Source organism: Mus caroli, chromosome 5 (assembly GCF_900094665.2).
Source record: "Mus caroli chromosome 5, CAROLI_EIJ_v1.1, whole genome shotgun sequence".
Lineage (NCBI taxonomy): Eukaryota > Metazoa > Chordata > Mammalia > Rodentia > Muridae > Mus > Mus caroli.
Window position 1 is genome coordinate 14,116,604 of NC_034574.1, and position 19,428 is coordinate 14,136,031.

A 19,428-nucleotide genomic window follows, 5' to 3' on the forward strand; every position below is an offset into this window, starting at 1 on the left:
TGACCAAGGTATCATTGAGGAGAGTGTTGTTCAGTTTCCACGTGAATGTTGGCTTTCTATTATTTATNTTGTTATTGAAGGTCCATGGTTATCTGATAGGATGAATGGGACAATTTCAATATTTTTGTATCTGTTGAGACCTGTTTTATGACCACTTATATGGTCAATTTTGGAGAAGGTACCATGAGGTGCTGTGAAGAAGGTATATCCTTTTGTTTTAGGATAAAATGTTCTGTAGATATCTGTTAAGTCCATTTGTTTCATAACTTCTGTTAGTTTCACTGTGCCCCTGTTTAGTTTCTGTTTCCACGATCTGTCCATTGATGAAAGTTGGGTATTGAAGTCTCCCACTATTATTGTGTGAGGTGCAATGTGTGCTTTGAGCTTTACTAAAGTGTCTGTAATGAATGTGGCTGCCCTTGCATTTGGAGAATAGATATTCAGAATTGAGAGTTCCTCTTGGAAGATGTTACCTTTGATGAGTATGAAGTGCCCCTCCTTGACTTTTTTGATAACTTTGGGTTGGAAGTCGATTTTATTCGATATTAGAACGGCTACTCCAGCTTGTTTCTTCAGAGTCATTTTGATTTGCATTTCCTTTAAAGCAAAATATGTTGAATATTTCTGAAAATACTTCTTAGTAATTTGAGATTCCTCTGTTGAAAATTCTCTGATTAGTACCCCATTTTAAAAACTTTCCATTGATATTTTGTGAATTTCATATAATGCACTTCAGTTGCACTTATCTGTCATCTCTTAATATCAGCCTTCTGTCCTTGTAACCCTCCCTTAAATAAAAGAAGTTAGAATAACAACAACAACATCTTATCATCAAAGTTTTACTGTGCCACAGTGTGTCACACCACACAGTACACCATTTTATCCACACATTTTTCCTTGCAAAGGTTCCTTGCAATTAGTTCTTGGTCCTTTCCAAGTCCCCAGGCTTCTGCTATACTCTCTGTTCTGGATACTCTCAGGGACTCCTCTCAGACATCCCAATATTTTCCTGTGTCATGGAGATCCTGCAGTTTTGGGTCTTAGAGGAACAGCCCTTTCTTGAGCTCCAGCAGTTCACAGGTGGAGTAGATGTTTGGGTGTGGCAACACAAACCCAGGGATCTGGGCCTAGGAGGTAGCTGAGTTGGTCACCCAGCCAGCTCTTTCTCACTCACACAAGCAGGGCATGCACTGCCCACTCTTCCCCGAATAGCTCACCTAATGATACATTTGTTTTCTGTGTCCAATTCTTTGTATGTGATCAGAAATATAAATCCTATACTAATAAATATTTCAATAAATAAATTACATAGCATAATATCTGAAGATAAATTCATAATTTAAGGAATAAATCACCATACTTAATAAATAAAATGGAGATATCTTATTCCAAATTAGCTTCAATTTACAGGATAAATGCATTTAGTGCTAGAGACCCTTAATTCCTTTCAAGTAATAATCACTCACAAATAACTGCAAAATGAAGATAGCAACAGTAAGTTTTTAAAAATATAACTTTCAATAGTATAAATTTTCCTGGAGTTATTTTCCCTGAAATTTGATTTCAAGACAAATTGAAGCTTTCAAATAGCACTACCTGGTCATCTATTAGGCCATGCCACATAATAGAGTAGTTTCAAATGGAAAAGAAATGAAGCGGTGATGAAAAGGAAAGGCAAAAATAGTTTCAATTTCACAAGATTTCTACATTGTCAGGGACGAGTTAGTGACTGTGCATGAGGAGCCCCACATCCCAGATCAGAGCCAGAGGAAACCTCAGATCGGTGCTTCAGTGGCAGCAGTGGGGTGTATACTGCACAGTAGCTCTATGTAGGAGGTCATTTATTTTCATATCATGTAAAGTTGCTGAAGAGATCTGCTGAGAATTCTTGGAATTTTTCAGTGTATGTGTGTGTGTGTGTGTGTGTGTGTGTGTGTGTGTGTGTGTATGCATTATAATCATTAGCCAAAACACCAAGGTCTTCTGAGCTTTATTTTTTATTTTTATTTTTTGGTATGTGTGTGCTTGTGATGGATTCTAACTATATAACCAACAGTGACTTTGAATTATGCTCATTATATTATTTAGCTAGACAAATGACCATGCCTTTCATGAATTGATTTCTATTCACATTCCAATCTATGTTCCTTGGTATAACATTACCAGTCTTCAAGAAATAGAATGCTTAATGAACACTCATTTGATGCAGTGTCTGTTCAGAATAGGATCAACCTAAGTACCAGGTATTTTGCTTCTCTGTCTGTCTCTGCCTCTCTGTCTTAGTCTTAGTCTCTGTGTCTCTCTCTGTATCTCACTCTCTCTCAAAAGATTTATTGTTATTTCTCACCATATATGTGGAAATAGCTAGGATATTTCTATAAAATCTCATGAGTTCGTACTTGTACTTCTAATTAAAATTCAAGATCACATAATCCTTTATATATTAACAGATATTAACACAGAAACTCACAACTAGACACTTTTCAGACCTAAATGGGATGTCTTTATCAACCCTCACACCTCAAAACTCTGGCATCTGTGCAGAAGAGGAAACAGAAAGAGTGTAAGAGCCAGAAGGGGTTGATGACTCCATGGAAACAGCATCTTTCAGACACAACAGGGCTATTACACATAAGAAAGGAGTAGGGCTTAAATCCAAGCAAAAACTGATTGGTCAACCCTAAAATGTTTGTGCAACAAATTAGTCCTGTTACGTGTAAAAGTAACACCACATACAAACTTAGATACATTGATTTATTTTATTTCCAAATTTGAGATGATCTTTTAAAATTCTTGTTTTGGTATTTTATAGTTTCCATGATTTAAGCATCCAATCTTTCTTTATTATGGCCTGTCTTGAGGGATGATAGTAGATCACAGGTGACATGAGGGAGAAGGGACAGCAGGGAAGGACGTACCCAGGGAGATTAAGAGGATGGCTGGACTGAAAAAGCACTTGAAAAATGGAACAACTGAGGAACTTTGAAAAATCCATTGATGTTTACCGATTCATAGGCTTCATATACATGCATGCATGCATGCATGCATATAAACACACATATATTTATGTATATATACATATATATGTGTATATATATATGTGTGTGTGTGTGTGTGTGTGAGTGTGTGTGTGTATGATTTTATATAAAATCATTTAATTGAAGTCCATCTTTACAGGGGATTACTATCATCTCAGAAGTTGTAGACTGCCAAACAAAAAAACCAGCACTAGTTAGAGGATTCTTTTTTTTTTTTTTGATTACTGATCAGAAGTGCCCTAGACATCTTTAAAGAAATCCAGACTATTGGTGATACTCTTGCTTTCCCACCAGAACTCGATGTTAAGACCACATTACCAAAAACATGGAGAAAACAGTCTATACTGATCAGATTTTTTACTGGAAGGTGCTATGCAGAATACCATTAGAAAACTTTGATTAACAGACTTAAAAAGATGTAATCTTGTGGATTAAAATAATTATTGACATGGTAAGATATACCCCTGGCTATATACATGATATTGTGGTTTTCCTAAAAAACATGTTAAGTATGTTTACTTTTTTTCCATCTTTTTTTCACAGATATTTATTTTGTCCTGGTTAAGGGACAAAATATTGTAAATTAAATTACATAAATATATGTAGCTTCCAAAAATGCCTTAAATAAATCTTTGTTACACAGAGACTTTTACACACTATTTAAAAACCATCTAGTGTTATTTTCTATTTTACAGAACTCATGTGTATGTACAAGGAAAGAGCAAACTATGTAAGCTGACAAGTTTATCAGGTGAGTAAAGCAAAGTACATATGGGAGAAATTGAGAGACTATAAGGGAAAAACAAGGCCCTGTGGGACATGCACTCTGTCAGCAACAACCAAAAAACTTGCTGAAAAGGAAAAATGGGCTAAAATGACGATTGTCTTCCCCATTTCCTTGCTACCGCATCTGTTTATTGCTCTCTTGAATAAATTTCCCCAGTTTTATGGCATAAATTGATATTGTAATAATCTTTGGTCACACACAGTACCTTGTCCATTTTTTAAAATTACTTCTTTTCATTTGAGATTGTAATATACTTATGTCATAGTTCTCTTCCCTTTCCCCCTCTAAACCTTCCTATATATGCTTTCTTGCTCTATTTTAGTTACATGAACCATGTTCCATTAATTTTTGTTCAGTGAGTATAAGTTTATCCAATATATAATACATACTCCTTAGTATAACCTGCTGCCTGATTAATTAGAATAAATACCTAGAAAGTTGTACCTATAATCAATATTCTGCAGATGAAGAAACAAAGGCTCATATCTTCTTAACATATTTTCAGCTTTGTGAGTATAAAAATCTGAGAAGAAAAAGGTTGGGTTAAAGATCTAGTAACACTAAACATTAAATTTTAGGAGAGAAGCTATCACATCTGTTCATGCTGCCCAGCCTGGTAACTGTGTGTGCTATTGGAAAGAGCTAATGTAGAAAGGAAATCAGCCGATGCAAGATCCTGAGCATTCAGGAGATGATGCTTTTTACTCCTGGCCACCGCTGTGTATGACCATAGAATGATCTTCCCACTACTTCCCAGCTGCTCCCATTTTTTTTTAGCACTAGGGATACTTTTTTTTTTCATTTTTTTATTATGTATTTTCCTCAATTACATTTCCAATGCTATCCCAAAAGTCCCCCATACCCACCTCCCCACTCCCCTACCCACCCACTCCCCCTTTTTGGCCCTGGTGTTCCCCTGTACTGGGGCATATAAAGTTTGCAAGTCCAATGGGCCTCTCTTTCCAGTGATGGCCTACTAGGCCATATTTTGATACATATGCAGCTAGAGACAAGAGCTCCAGGGTACTGGTTAGTTAATATTGTTGTTTCACCTATAGGGTTGCAGTTCCCTTTAGTTCCTTGGGTGCTTTATCTAGCTCCTCCATTGGGGGCCCTGTGATCCATCCAATAGCTGACTGTGAGCATCCACTTCTGTGTTTGCTAGGCCCCGGTTTTGTTTCCACTGCTTCAACTGTCTTCCATTCCATGGAACTGACATCTCACATGTGCAGTGATCAAAGTGGTAAGTATTTACCATAAGCTACATGCTCAAATTTGACAGCTCCAAAGTGACTTCATTTCAAAACTGAGCTCTTCGGTGTCTTGAGAAATGAGCATTCTGCAGGATGTTTTACATTCAAGGATGAGTAACTCAGGCAATTTCTGACTGTGCAGGGGACACTGAAGCAAGCTGATGCCCTTGCTATATATTTCCCTAAAGTTGACACTTTCAAGAAGAAGCTTATCAACAGTAGTTAATTCCAAAGATAATCACTCTGTACAATTGCAGTAATGGATTTAGTGAAGCTTTGGTGACAGGTTACTTACTGTAACCCTGATTAAAAGATACCAGGAACTTAACACTCTTCTGCGCAAAAAAGACTATCCTCCCATTAACCTTTTAAATACAATTATACACAATTATTTAAAATAAAAATATCTATTTGTTTATGTGCAATAGGATTCTGATTACTTGTCATTTTAAAAATGTATTAATCTCACTCATATTCACATCACTCTAAAACCACTTTTGCCAATGCATCTGATGTGCCTTATGAACAAGAAATAAAGGTTTATTATTACTATGTAATAATGTTAATGATTTTTTCAGTGTCAGTAAGCACCTTCTAACCTGATTGTCTTCTATAATATAATTTGTTATTATTAGAATAATATATTGAACAGTTGCTTATTTAATGTAAAGATAATTGCATTCCTTTAGTCTTAGCAAGTCTCCTGAATGTTTCTTACAAATCACATAGGAATTTAAGAAGTAAAGGTACTAACATGAGGGACAGGAGAGACTGCTCAGGGGTCAAGAGGACTGTTGCTCAACAACAACAACAACAACAACAACAACCACAACAACAACAAGGTTTAATTCCCAGAATTCATGTAGTTGATTTACAACCATATGTAGTTCCAGTTCCTGGGGATCAAATGACCTCTTGTGACCCTGCAGGCACCAGACATGTGGAGGTACACATGCATACAGACTGACAAAACAGTCATACACATAAAATAAAATAAATAAGTCTAAAGAATGAATGGAAATATGCAATCTTGGGGGATGGGAGGTGGAGGACCCTCTAGAAGGTACCAGAGTCCCAGGAGAGACTCTCAGACCTCAGAGGGAGGAACCTTAGATGAAATGCCCAACAGTGGGGAGAGGGAGCTCATAAAGTTCACCTTCAGTGGAGGGACACGACATCAAGTGGACAGATGAGATTGCCATCTTACACTCAAAAATTCTGACCCAGAATTGTTCCCATCTAAAAGAACTGCAGGGACAAAATGGAGAAGAGTTTGAGGGAAAGGAGGGCTAATGACAAGCCCAAATTGGAATCTATCTCAAGGAAGGCTCCAAGTCCTGACACTATTACTGAAGCTATGGCATTCTTACAGACAGGAGCCTATCATGGCTGTCCTCTGAGAGGCCTAACAAACACTGACTGAAAGAGATGCAGATACTTACACCTAACCATTGATCTGAAGATGGGGATTCCTGTGGTTGAATTAGGGAAAGACTAGAAGAAGCTGAAAAGGAGGACGACCCCAGAGTATGACCAGAAGACTCAACCACCCTCAACTTTCTAGATTTTGAAGACACTGAACTACCAACCAGGCAGCATACACCAGCTGATAAGAGGCCCCTAACATATACAGCAGAGGACTGCCTGGTCTGGCCCTAGTGAGAGAAGATACACTGAACCCTCAAGAGACTTGAGGCCCCAAGAAGTAGGGAGGCCTGGCAGAATTGGAGAGTGGGGGAAACATCCTGTTGGAGACAGTGGGGATGAGGAATGGGATTAGAAACTTTGGGAGGGAAGACTGGGAAGCAGGCAACAACTGGACTGTAAAAAAAATAAATAATAAAAAAGAAGAGGAATTGTAAATTGTAACAAGTATACCATTAAGTAGCCTTAATAATACTGTGATTATGTGGTAAATCTTTGCATGTGAAATAACACTAATTTTAAGCATATTTCAGATTTTACTCACATTAGCAGTTATTAAATGTTCAGTTATATCAAGTCTTCTATAACTACATCCATGCTGAATAGCTTCTTTTTTAAAGTCATTACTTATACTTATGAAAATACCTTTTTGATTTACACAATCTTTCTTTATTACCACATATGAATATTTTCCTTTTTTTTCTTTTTTTAAATTTTTAATATTTTTATTACATATTTTCCTCAATTACATTTCCAATGCTATCCCAAAAGTCCCCCATAGCGCCCCCCACTTCCCTACCCACCCATTCCCATTCTTTTGGCCCTGGCATTCCCCTATATTGGGGCATATAAAGTTTGCAAGTCCAATGGGCCTCTCTTTCCATTGATGGCCGACTAGGTCATATTTCGATACATATGCAGCTAGAGACAAGAGCTCCGGGGTTCTGGTTAGTACATCATGTTGTTCCAACAATAGGGTTGCAGATCCCAATATTTTCCTTAAAAACTGCTTATTTGAGCCACATTCTAGCTCTTCCTTCAGGAAGAAGCAGCCTAGCCTGTCTCCAACTGATGGAATTTTAGCTACTCCTTGAGACATTTTAGAATACAGTCCCTAAGAGCTTTCTCCCCATAGCAAATTGCTAGGATTTAAATAAAACAATGTTTTATATAAAATGTGCCTGCTAACACAATGCTGTAACTTCAGCTATGCTCTGGGGGCTTAGGAATGGGAATCATATGCTCAAGCAATGCTTAGTTTCCAGAGCAAGTTCACACTGCAGACGCCTTGGCGAGAGGTTATCCCCAAATAAAAAGTAAAAGAACATAGTGCAGTGGTAAAGTGCAAACACACAGCTCTATGTTCAACCCCAAGCTCATGCACGCACAGACACAGGATGATCCACAAATGAATAAACACAATTCCCTTTGTTATCATCATAGACTAGAAAATTTACAAATTATCTGGGAAAATATAATAGCAATGAATATCTTCCCTCAAGTCATGCCCTTACCATATCTAAATCATTTCAGGGCTAGTCACACATTTTAGACCAGGCATATATTAAACTAATATTGATATTAGTCCCAGTTGCATCTTAATACACTGACAAACATACAGTCTACTCAGAGGAGAAAGAAATTATGAAAGGAAATAAATAAATAAACATGAAAAAATAGATGATCTTCAGCATAGAAAAATAAAATTAGATAACAAAATAGTGAGTTGTCATGACTACTTAACAAAGGCTCTCAGGCAATCTGGCTTAAATAAAAAGAAATTTCAACAAAACAAGAAAAATGTAGCTTAATATAGGAAATGAATTGATCGGCTGACTTGGAATATTTTAAAACCACCATCTTCTTCAAGGTGTTCACATTGGTTCCATAACTGTGTAAGAGTTGAAGGTCAGTGTAGGACATTTTAAGACATGCTTATGTCCTGGGGATAATAAAAGATTAACCTTCGATAGGTGAGTGTTTCATGTGGTCACACTTATTAAATGCAAAGTATTGTTTTGTGTATTTTCTTGTCAGTAGGTAAGCCATATGCAGCAGCCCAAATTAAGAATGTGTTTATCTGTATTTGAGAGACATAATCTCATATTAAACTTACTGTTCTGCTTCTTGAAATCTTCCTTGCCTGTTTTCTGCTATGGCTCCTGAGCTTTTAGGGGTTACATTCTAAATGTGTCAGAAAAAGTAAAGGTCATGAATATGAGCTGGGGGTGACTAGGAAGGGATGTAAGGAGGAAAGACAAGGTGGAAATGAGGTAAGTATGCTTTAATTAAAAAATAAAGAAAGAAAAATCAAAGATTAAAATGTCATACATTTAAAAGCTGGGTCCCTCAGAGACCAGTCTGTGCAGGAGAGCCTGCAGACTGTGGAGGCAGCATAACTTTGGGGACAGGCCCCTTATCGGTCCTTCCTCTTCAGCCAGGAGGTAGATCAGAGCTCCAAACATCTATGCTCCTTCCCCTTCAGAGGAGAGGTGACCTGCAGAGAGTACTCTGACCACTGAGACTCAGGAGAGAGTTGGACTCCCAGGAGTGCTGACAGAGGCTAAAGAATCACAGGGGGAATAAGCTCCAGCCAGAGACAGCTATAACAATGCCAGAGATTACCAGATGGTGATCTCATGATGCTGGTAGAGGATTTTAAGAAGTAAATTAATAACTCACTTAAAGAAATACAGGAGAACATGGCTAAACAGGTAAAAGGCCTAAAAGAGGAAGCACAAAAATCCCTTAAAGAATTACAGGGAAACACTGCTAAACAAGTAGAAGTCATTAAAGAAGAAACACAAAAATGCTTTAAAGAATTATAGGAAAAGACAACCAAACAGGTGATGGATTTGAACAAATCCATCCAAGATTGAAAAAAGAAAGTAGAAACAATAAAGAAAACCCAAAGAGAGACAACTCTGGAGATAGAAACCCTATTAATGGAATCAGGAACCATAAATGTAAGCATCAGCAACAGAATACAAGAGATGGAAGAGAGAATCTCAGATGCAGAAGATTCCATAAAGAACATGGACACAACAATCAAAGAAAATGAAAAATGCAAAAATATCCTAACTCAAAACATTCAGGAAATGCAGGACACAATGAGACGACCAAACGTAAAGATAATAGGTGTAGATGAGAATAAAGATTTTTCAACTTAAAGAACCAGCAAATATCGTCAACAAAATTCTAGAAGAAAACTTCCCTAACATAAAGAAAGAGATGCCCATGAACATACAAGAAGCCTACAGAACTCCAAATAGACTGGACCAGAAAAGAAATTCCTCCTGACACATAATACTCAGAACAACAAATGCACTAAATAAAGATAGACTATTAAAATCAGTAACAGAAAAAGGTCAAGTAACATACAAAGGCAGGCCTATTAGAATTACAGCAGACTTCTCACCAGAGACTATGAAAACCAGAAGATCCTGGACAGATTTTATACAGACCCTAAGAGAAAACAAATGCCAGCCCAGGCTACTATTCCCAGCAAAACTCTCAATTACCATAGATGGTGAAACCAAAGTATTCCATGACAAAGCCAAATTCACAAAATATCTGTCCACGAATCCAGCCCTTCAAAGGATAATAAAGGGAAAACACCAACACAAGGATGGAAACTACACCCTAGAAAAAGCAAGAAAGTAACCCTTCAAGAAACCTAAAGGAAGACAGCCGCAAGAACAGAATCCCAACTTTAACAACAAAAATAACAGGAAGCAACAATTACTTTTCCTTAATTTCACTTAACATCAATGGACTCAATTCCCCAATAAAAAGACATAGAATAATAGACTGGCTACACAAACAGGACCCAACATTTTGCTGCTTACAGGAAACCCACTTCAGGGAAAAAGACAGACACTACCTCAGAGTCAAAGGCTGGAAAACAATTTTCCAAGCAAATGGTAGGAAGAAANAATTTGGAGTAGCCATTCTAATATCGAATAAAATTGACTTCCAACCTAAATTTATCAAAAAAGACAAGGAGGGGGCACCGCATACTCATCAAAGGTAAAATCTACCAAGATGAACTCTCAATTCTGAATATCTATGCTCCAAATACAAGGGCAGCCACATTCATTAAAGATACTTTAGTAAAGCTCAAAGCAAAAATTGCACCTCACACAATAAGAGTGGAAGACTTCAACACCCCACTCTTACCAATGGACAGATCCTGGAAACAGAAACTAAACAGATATATGTATGATAAGATCTTAAAGTCTCTGAAGAAAGAAATTGAAGAAGATCTCAGAAGATGGAAAGATCTCCCATGCTCATGGATTGCCAGGATTAATATAGTCAAAATGGCTATCCTGCCGAAAGCAATCTATAGATTCAAGGGAATCTTCATGAAAATTCCAACTCAATTCTTCACTGAGTTAGAAAGGGCAATTTTCAAATTCATCTGGAATAAAAAAAACCTAGGATAGGAAAAAAACTATTCCCAAAATAAAAGTACCTCTGGTGGAATCACCATGCGTGACATCAAGCTGTACTACAGAGCAATTGTAATAAAAACTGCATGGTACTGGTACAGCAGCAAACAGGTAAATCAATGGGATAGAATTGAAGACCCAGAAATGAACCCACACACCTATGGTCACTTGATCTTTGACAAGGGAGCTAAAACCATGCAGTGGAAAAAAAGACAGCATCTTCAACAAATGGTGCTGGCACAACCGGTGGTTATCATGTAGAAGAATGCAGATTGATCCATTCATATCTCCTTGTACTAAGGTCAAGTCTAAGTGGATTAAGGAACTTCACATAAAACCAGATTCACTGAAACTTATAGAGGAAAAAGTGAGGAAAAGCCTCGAAGTTATGGGCACAGGTGAAAAATTCCTGAATAGATCAGCAATGACTTGTGCTGTAAGATCGAGAATTGACAAATGGGTCCTCATAAAATTGCAAAGCTTCTGTAAGACAAAAACCACTGTCAATAAGACAAAAAGGCCATGAACACATTGGGAAAGGATCCTTACCAACCCTAAAACAGATAGAGGGCTAATATTCAATATACATAAGAACTCAAGAAGATGGACTCCAAAAAATCAAATAACCCTATTAAAAATGGGGTACAGAGCTAAAGAAAGAATTCTCACCTGAGGAATACCGAATGGCTGAGAAGCACCTGAAAAAAAAATGTTCAACACCTTAATCATCTGGGAAATGCAAATCAAAACAACCCTGAGATTCCACCTCGCACCAGTCAGAATGGCTAAGTTCAAAAACTGGGGTAATAGCAGATTCTGGCGAGGATGTGGAGAAAGAGGAACACTCCTCCATTGCTGGTGGCATTGCGAGCTTCTACAACCACTCTAGAAATCAGCTAGAGGTTCTTCAGAAAATTGTAGGTAGTACTACTGGAAGATGTATGATGTACTGGGAATATACCCAGAAGATGTTCCAACTTGTAATAAGGACACATGCTCCACTATGTTCATAGCAGCCTTATTTATAATAGCCAGAATCTGGAAAGAACCCAGATATCCCTCAACAGAGGAATGGATACAGAAAATGTGGTACATTTATACAATGGAGTATAACTCAGCTATTAAAAACAATGAATTTATGAAATTCTTAGGCAAATGGATAGATCTGGAGGGTGTCATCCCAAGTGAGGTAACCCAATCACAAAAGAACTCAGTTGATATGTTCTCACTAATCAGTGGATATTAGCCCAGAAACTTAGAATTCCAAAGATACAATTTGCAAAACACATGAAACTCAAGAAGGAAGACCGAAGTATGGATGCTTCATTCCTTCTTAGAATTGGGAACAAAATAGCCATAGAAGGAGTTACAGAGACAAAGTTTGGAGCTGAGATAAAAGTATGGACCATCCAGAGCCTGCCCCAAACGGGTATCCATCCCATAATCATCCCCCAAACGCAGACACTATTGCATATGCCAGCAAGATTTTGTTTAAAGGACCCTGGTATAACTGTCTCTTATGAGGCTATGCCGGTGTCTCACAAATACAGAAGTGGATGCTCACAGTCATGTATTGAATGGAATACAGGGCCCCCAATGGAGGATCTAGAGAAAGTACCCAAGGAGCTGAAGGGGTCTGCAACACTATAGGTGGAACAACAATATGAACTAACCAGTACCCCTGGAGCTTGTGTCTCTAGCTGAATATGTAGTAGAAGGTGGCCTATCTGGCCATCATTGGGAAAAGAAGCCCTTTAGTCTTGCAAAGTTTATATATATGCCCCAGTACAGGGGAACACTGGTGCCAAGAAGTGGGAGTGGGTGGGTAGGGGAGCAGGGCGCTGGGAGTGTATAGGGGACTTTCAGGATAGCATTTGAAATGTAAATTAGGAAAATAGCTAATAAAAAAATAAATTTATTGAACCTCATGAACTAGACTACTAATAGTGTTATGACTATATGTGTATGTATATATATACATATATGTATATATATGTTTGTATGAGAGAGAGAGAAAGAGAGAGAGAGAGAGAACAGATCTATCAATCTTCATTGGACAATTTACTTTACACTGTCCTGTTAAGCCAAGGGTAAGTTTCTGATTGATGACAGTACTTTTTCTCTCCATATTTTTCACAATTCATTCCCTTTAATGTATATTTTTGGATGTCTTAACTACTTTGATAATATTCTCAGCCAAACTATGACTTATTCTTGAATGTTTGTCCAAGTCCTGAGAGCAGGATTCATCACTACATTCTCAAACAAAACCTTTTTGAAGGGCCATTATGATAATGTTTTCATGGAAAGTGTTTACTAGCATGCTAAATACGTTGAAAATGAAAAGGCAATATCTATAAAACTGGTCAAAAGAATTTCACTAAAATTATAATGGTATAGTAGACAATAAATAAAGAAGGCCATTTCTGTAATGTAATAATTTGTGCCTGAAATGTTTCATGTAAGAAAATAGCTTCAGCCACACTCTTCAAAGTAGAGCATAGGATACATCAGAGCATTCATGATCAGAACAAAATAGGACTGTACTTAAGACACAAAAACTGTGTTAAATGATAAACTCTGGCAAGTAAAATGTATTTAATTTAGGATGCGTCTGTGTAAGCCAAATTTCATGAAAAGTAACATCTTCATATCAATTATGAGAAAGTTGCATAGTTGATATAATTGTAAGTTATAAAGAAAGATTATTTTAAACTCATATAATGTAGAGGGTGATACTAAGAATTGCCTATATATTTTAATGTCAAGCCTTTAGTGAATACAAAGTAAGTGAAATTTTACTGGAAAAAGCATGTACACACACCCAAACACACACACATACACAAAAACACACACATAAGAAAATCTAAACAAGCAAACAAGAATAATAACAAAAAAATATAATGAATGATGTTAAATCCCAAAGTAAACACATAAATACACACTTACCATATATTCACATAAGTACACTTAAACTATCCTTTAATATCATAGAAAGCTAATAATTTCTCTGGCCTCATTTAAATTAGAATTCATAGCATGAAGCAAATAGTTTGAAAGGGGAAACAAAATATTCAAAAAAGACCTTTATTCTTTATGTGATTGCTTTCACATCATGGAATCTGATAAAAACCTATGTTGCGTTCTTTTCTCCTGTGCTTGCTCTTGAGTTAACCATTTCTTCTGGATAGTCCTTATGGGGTTTTGAATAGGTTTGACCCCTACAAATTCATGTATTTTAATGCCTAGCCATAGGCAGTGACACTATTAAGAGGTGTGGCCATTTGGAGTAGGTGTGGCCTTGTTGAAAGAAGTGCATCTCTCTGTGGGTGGGCTTTGAGGTCTGCTATGGTCATAAGCTCTGTCCAGTGTTGAATCAGAGCCTCCTCCTGTCTGCCTGCAGAAGACAATAACCTTCTGCTGCCTGCTAATCAAGATTTAGAACTCCTGGCTCCTCCATCACTATGTCTGCCTGTACACTGCTATACCTCCCTCCCTCCGTGATGATATTGGACTGAACCTCTAAAACTATAATCCAGCCCCAAGTAAGAGTTTTTTTTTTAAGGTCCCTTAGTCATTATGTTTCTTCACAGCCCATAATCCAGCAAATTAAACTCAGGGCCTTTGGCAACTCAAGATACTTAGTTTGTTACCTGATTAACTCAAGATATTTAATCTACCTACTAGATAAACTTATGTATAGGACTTCACTAGATAGAGTTGATATATTTTAATACATTACTTGCTCCTAATTTTGAGTTACAATTGTCTGCTAAAACTAGCAAATTTCAAAACTACACAGATATCAATTCTATTTTAGGGGCTGGGGTCTAGTGCCTTAACAACGTAAAGCAATTCAGAAATATCATTATGAAGTAATTCAAATGTAGTAGATTATGTTTCAATAATCACAGACTTATTCCTTAAAATGCTAGCATCAGTATTCAGTTCGTAGCTTGTTTAGATGTTGTGGTATTTTAATTTAAATATTTCATTAGTCATCATTCAATATTTTTATGATCTATTATATCACATACAGATGGAGCACAAACAAAATCTTGACTATTTAAGAGTGACATTGTCTTATAAAACTAAATCCTTTAACACTTATACCAACCCAGATTACTGCTTGAGTTAATTGTATAAATTAGTTATCTTTTCTTGTCTTAAGTAATTTGTTTAATTTTATGCCATGCTCAGACTTCTGATTCTCTTCATCAGCAATGTGATTGGCATTCATAAGTAATTAGTTAGTTTACTAAGTGTTTTCTTTTCTGCCCTGAAAGCTACTGTATAAAAGTAAAATCTACCTTCATAGCACATGCCAAATCTTTGTTTGGATCCACTTCTCCAAGGCATTTCTTCTCAGCTCTTTGTTGATCATAACTGTTAAGTTCCTCAAACATAAACTGATTAGTGAAAGAAGCACCTGGTTTCAGTAATCTGCTTGACAAGGCTTGGACCTGCTCTGATTCCTCAACAAGGAAAAAACTAAGAAATTCAGAGATGGGCTTGGAGATATAGAGTACTTGATGCTCTCACATATGACCAACGTTTAGTCCCTATTATGGACATCAGGGGATCATAATGACCTGTAACTCCAGTTCCAAGAGATCTATCTGTTTGCTCTCTATTAGCACCTATGTACACGGACTCAAACACATACAGATAGATAAAAATAAAATCATTTTTAGAATCCCTCAACACATACAAAATAGAAATGTCAAATAAGCATTGTGAAGATACCAAGAGTGTTACGCATTAGTTTGGTACACACTACTCTAGTGCAAGATAGGAGTGTCTAAAATAAGAGAAAACTCAAGATCATATGCATCACATATTATCAACCCTCCAGTAGGTCCAGATCTCTACATGCTTTAGACAAAGTTGTGTTTCAAAGCATACTCCCTAATATAACTGCTATCACTTCTAATGGCAATATCACATGCAATACCATATTGCTAAATAGGTGATAAAATGAATCCAGATACTTAAAATCATATTCTTAATTGTATTTGTATTCATTGTGATCATTGGAACATTATTCACATAGTCATACATGTATCTGAAATACTGTATTTCCCAAATAAAAATCATTTTACATCAAAATATGCTGTTATAATGTTATAATATGGTGGAAGCCTTACATAAAAATATTAAACTATGCCTCTCATGTACAAATTGACATTTTTAAAAAATTTCCAATATTCTCTATGCATCAGGATTAACAATTACATTTTATAAGTGATTAACTTTATATAATAATTATGTGAGCATAAGACATATAACTTTTTAAATGAGTCTCTGCTAAGTAGGTTAAGGAAAAGAAACAAGCTGTTAAAGAAGAAAGAAATTAAGTTCTTCCCTTGATGTCAGATAAAATTGTTGATTGTATGTGTGTTCCTCTGTGTGTGTGTGTGTGTGTGTGTGTGTATGTGTGTGTGTGTGTATACATGTAATGGGGCACAGACAAAATGTGCTAATATTTGATTTTGATGAATAAAAACTCAAAAATATAATCAATTATATAGACATTTCAATAATGTGGGGTTAGTTTCTATTCTTTTTTTGTCACAATTCAATCAAACCATTAAGTTGTGAATTTGATTTGTGTGATTATAAAATTAGAGTACTATTATTGATAATAACTTGTAGTTATATGAGTATCTATAATTAATTAGTGTTTATAGTGCTGGTGAACCTGATAGAATTTGTTCTTTGTGACCTCCAAAATGAAATCAATCCTTTCAACTTGAAGTCTTGTCAAAAGTTTATTTATAAAAAGAACAACAAACATCAACCCTAATACTAATCCCAGGAGAGTCATTAAATGATGGACAGAGGGATTATTCCCAAGGATTGCTGGCAATAGCAAAGTTCAAGCAAAGATTATATTCAAGTTTCATAAACACAGCTTTCCCAAATTTTTCTGCTCATAGCTATGACTGTTTTATTGCTTCTTTATTTCTTTCTATTCCCTAATGACCCTTTCTCAGGTCTCCATGAATAACCATGGGTAATAGCTACAAGTAGGTGAGGATATATTATTTAGAAGGCAGAGTAAAGAAAAGAAAACATGTCTCTCACTCAGGCTTTATTGACTCTCTAACTTGTCATGTTGCCAAATTCTTTAATAGCTGTGATGTGGTCAAGTAAATGCTACTCAGGTTACTGCGAGTCTCAGTCATCATTTTCAACTTAATTATGTTTACTAGTTATCAGTCTACATTTTGAAAAGACTTGAAAAAGAATTGTGATGGTAGCAAGGAAGGGGAACATGTCTCAGAGAAGAGGAATCTCATCTGAATGAACTGAGCCTCACTCACGGAATTGCCTTAGTTAAATGTCTTAGACATTCCAGCCTCAGTTTTATGATAAAGGAAAATATAGATTACCTAAATGATTTTTCAGCCATATTTCCCAAAGACTGGGTCCTATCCAAGCATGAGATAGCTTAGGCTGTGCTTTGGAGCTTCTTACGACTTAATCGTCAGCATAGGACACTTTGACTTTAACTCTACTTTTGTAAGATGTTTCCCTCTGACTTGTTGCAATTTACATTGGAGTTCTTGATTCTTTAAGATTTTGGGTGGTTGGTTTGGGTTATGAACCTGCTGTGCCAGCTACTGTTATCAGCATATGAGCATTGTCAGCTTTGCTCCTTAGAATGCAGAAGAAATGGAAAGCATTAGTTAGCCATAGTCACCATTACTAATAAGTGGTTCTGGTCCCAAGCCTACACACACACTTAAAGCACCTGGGTTCTGTTCTCCAGCTCTAACGTTGCCACACTGATGTTCAGTCTTTGAGAGTAAAATTTGCTCCAATAAAGTTCAGAAACACCACTTTAAATGAAAGGAACAGTTGAAAATCTGACTGACAGATTCTAGAGCAATTCAAAATAAGAAAAGGATTCTACTCAGAGAAGGAAGTGGAAGCAAGGTAGGAAGTCATACTGTTTTGGATACTTCCAAACAAGGGGTTTCTGAGCAAAACTACATACATCATAAACAACCAAGCATTTGAGAGGTTGTTAGGTTCTTATTTGTATCTCTGAATTTACCTTAGTATGGTTCTGACTCATTTTCTGATGGCTGATGTTTCAGTCTCTGGAGACAAGGTAAAAATAAAGTAATCTCTTGAGTAACTTTATTTAAAAAAAAAACTCACTCAAACTTGTTCTATTTTCTAAACCATTGCTTTCTATAAGCCCTGAAAACCCCAAATTCAATTGAGTAGAAACAGAGTGTTTAAAATTCAGATCAGTACTGTATTTCACTTCTTTACTTCTCGTAAAGTGTCCTTCCAGCCCCACCAGTGCCATAATTCAAATAAATGCCGATATGTTTCTATAGTAGCTCTTTACTTCTTCTCATCTCTAAAAATATTCCAGCAATTTGCTATGCTCTATAGCTGATGTCAAACATAGTTATGCCAGCTCACTTCATTTATTAAGCCCTATTGAAAAGGAGGGAAGCCAAATAAATCCCATCTCCACATACAAAGTCCAGAAACACCACTTTAAAAGTTCTGTGGGGTGTTTAAGGAATGCCTTCCACTTCTTATTTCTTTAGTGTCATCATATGCTTTGCATAAAATCACCAACTGAGAAAAGTACCTTCCAGCTCTGAGCACTCGGGGCTCATCCAAGTTAACACTCAGGAGAAACAGTTATCTATTCCACTACTGCTTACAAGATTCAGGAGCAGTGGCTTCTAGACCCACATGCTCCTGAGATTTAGTTATATGTTATCTAACTTTGTTATCTAACTTTGCAGGGCTTTGTTGTTGTTGTTGTTGTTGATGATGATGATGATGATGATGATGTCTTTTATGCTGCCACTTTTGTTGATGGTAATGTCTTTTATTCTCCTTAAGCTGATGCTACACTGAGCCTTCAATGAGCAAGCACTATGTTAGTGTCAGCAACAGTCATGGATCTTTTTTGCACGTTAAAAGGGTACTTTTTAATTTTTACACTCCAGATTTTATTCCCTTCCCCCTTCCACCCTCCAAATGTACCACAATCCATAACTCTTCCCCACCCACCTCTCTCCATCAGGATGTCCCCACCCCTACTCCCACAGCACATGACCTCTAAACTCCCTAGAGCCTCCAGTCTCTTGAGGGTTAGGTTCATCATTTCTGATTGAACATGAGCTGAATCTACCTGTGTATTCAGACATTAAAACAAGTTAAGAATACATTTGAGAATGTTCTTACAGACTGCTCTCCCATTCTCACTAAGTTAGAAGGAAGCTATTGCTTCCTAAGTTAGAAACCAAACAACAACAACAAAAGATAGAATAATTAATTTTTAAGTCAGAATAGAAAGCAATGTTTCACTATGTGGAATTACATCTTTCTTGTCTCATTCATCTTTTGCTAACTCCTCAATAAGATTAAACCATTCTCTCACTCTGATATTTTTGAATAGTTCCCAGTGTTTAAAAAAAAAGGGGCTCATCCGG